Below are 3,139 nucleotides of genomic sequence, written 5' to 3' on the forward strand. Positions count from 1 at the left end.
AAACTGTTTTTTTTTTGTTGTAAAATATTTTGGTAGCCTAAATTTCATTATTTTATCTTAAGAACTTAATCTAATTATTTTACATTGATCAAATTCTAAATATAAGATTTTATACAAAAAAAAACAACTTTTAATTTCTTTAACAATTTATGAACGATTTTTACAGACTTTCTGAGCAGATTTCACAACATAATTGACATTTTCAAACTGTTTTAAATGCTTACATATAAGCTAGTGATAAGAAAGTGTAAATAGTTTGTTATAAAAAATGATTTACATCCTATAAAAGGTGCACATAATCTCTTGTAACGAGGCATTTTAAAATTGACACAAGTAGAATGATTTGCAATTAAATGATATTTTCTAACACCAGTAAAAATTTTTTTTTTTGCATAAAATAGTTTCAACTTCATCAAGTTTTAAATTTTCGGATTTTATTAGAAAAGCTTAAGCAAAATTAACTTCAATTAAATTTCTAAAAGTTAGTTTATTGCTTTTAAAATGTCTAATAAGTCATTTTTTTTTTTATTGTGTTGTAAAATAATTTGTTTATTATTTTTTAAATGTTAAACAAAACTGTTGCTCATGTTTGTTTGAAAGCTTCACATAATTAATTTTTGACTTTAAAACATTATCAAAAAAAAAAATTTTTCGACTTCTGGTCAATTGGTTTAAAAATAATACAAAATAAATCTTTTCTCAGACAAATTTTAATTGAAATTTCGAATTTATTACCTATTATAGCTCAAATTTTGTGTCAACTTATTATAAGTATCATCTAAACTAAATTTGAAATAAGTTTTTATTTTTAAATGCTTTAAGGAACCCTTGCACATCATAAAATGCAAAAAAAATAATAAAAATACAAAATAAAATTTGTGTTTGTCAAATTAAAAACAATCTAAAGTCATACAAAACCATAGCTTCATTTGTTTACAAAATGTATAAGATTATCTTAATTCGTATATTATGTAAGAGTTGATAAATAAACTTTGTTTTGTATTAAAACCTTACACTAAAAGACTACTTTTTGTACTTTAAAATACTTTAGAGGGCTTCTTCAAATGAACATTAATTTGATTATTTAAAGTAGTTTAAAGATAAAAACTTGATTTAAAACAGTTAATAACATTGTTTGAATGTTAATGTCATAAGCTAAAAATTTTATATACATCTTTTTAGTAATTGCTAGATTAAACGTTTAATTAGTAAAAAAACAATCGAGCATTTGGCTTAAGTATTTACACTTTAAGAACTAGAGGTTATTAATAATAATCTAAAAAAAAATTGTTGACTGACTACGAAAAACAGTTCATAACTGATTAACATCAGTCATACCTAGGTTAAATTTAAAAAATAATTTTCCCGGTTAAGTTATGGCACCCAAATACTAAGGTAACTCACGTTTTCAAAAGAAAAAATGATAAGTGTTTAAGAAATAATTGTTTTATATATCATAGTGTATTGAACGACAAACAAAATAGTTCAGAAGCTTAATCAACATTATGGTTATCGAGTCGTACACCACATGATGCTAAAATCTATTACGAGCTAATAAAACTTAATTTTGAAAACTAAAAGTTTAATTTTTTGCAAACATAATAAACTGTTTTAAATTAACTGTTAAAAAATATCTTTTGTGTACAATTAAATTTTTAAATCTTTGTTTTTGACATTACTAAGATTTATTTTCTATTATTTTTTTTTATATATTTGTAAGATATCTTTGTGCTAAAGTATCTTCGTGCAATTTTGTGCCCTCGTGCATTTTCGTACGCTCGTGATAATTTGACAGCTTACCGTTAAAAACAGCTAATCAACAAAAAAAGGTATTTTATATACATACAAACTAAGAAGTACTTTTTTATGTACTTTTGTTTATTCTGTGAAAAATATGAAAAGCTACAGACATTTCAATAAGTTTTTAAATTGTGTAACTCTTAAAAAACAAAATTTACTGTTTAAAATTTATGATATACTACTTTCTTCAATAAGTACATACTTTTTACCTAATCAATTTTTCCACAACTATAGATTAGTTTTCGGTATAAAGTACACTAAAATTTAAACCGCAAGTATTTTTCTATAAAAAGTCAAACGTACAGTAAAATTTTAAAACTACACTTTTTACCATATAAATGACATCGTTCTATATTTTAAAGCTATTTAATTACAACCTTTTGAAGGAAACTAACTGAAAGTTATAATACTATTTTTTTCATTATAAATTTAATTTAAAAAAAAGTAGAAAAATAGTATTTAAATTTGTATTAAAATAGTACATTTCTATCAGTTTGAAATGAAAATAAAACTGATATAACCTAATTCTAAATTTTTTAATTATTAAAAGAAACTTTTAACGTTGATTAATATTTATTACTAAGTAAATGAGAAGTAGTGTATACCTTGTTTAAAAGTTATGTTCTTTTTTTTTTTTTGTGAAAGCTTCATGAAACTCTATTTTAAAATAAAGCAATAAATCGTTTATTTTCTCCTGTTTATCAATTACATGTAACCTAATAAATAGAATTGTTTTGTAATATATATTTTACATAAAATTTGTTAACATATAAAGTTGATGTAAGTGTGCAGCACCTCAGCCTTAAAAGTATTTTTTTGTTTTTGCAATTTTTTTTTGCTTTAACTCACCGATTTTAATGCTTTCAACAGACAATTTTAATCCTTACTTAAATACTTTTACTGGCGTCACTTAAGATCCGACTAGTTAAATTTTGTTTGCTTACTGTTGCGTAAGATAAATTTCAATTAAAAAAATTATTTAAATAAAAGCTTATTTACTGATACACCGACTTCAATTTTAAGTAGCGTAGAGTGCTTTTGGAAATACAACTTAACTTAAAATCTCAGTTATACCTTTAACTTCGTATTTATGAAAATAAGCACTACTTATCAAACTGTCTTTGGCGCTTCTCAAAGTGTTAAATAACTATTTATTAAAAAAGGACTCTTTTTACAATAAATGATTGTTTTCAATAAAAAACTACAATGAAGTACAAATTTTCAATTTTAATAAAAATTCAATTTGTGTTTACAGTATATTTAGTATAGTGACATAGTATTTTTATATCAGACTTGAAAACATGAAACTAAAATTAAAACAAAAAAGTTAAAAATATGT

This window comes from Thalia democratica, chromosome 3 (assembly GCF_965202585.1).
Source record: "Thalia democratica chromosome 3, ktThaDemo2.hap1.1, whole genome shotgun sequence".
Lineage (NCBI taxonomy): Eukaryota > Metazoa > Chordata > Thaliacea > Salpida > Salpidae > Thalia > Thalia democratica.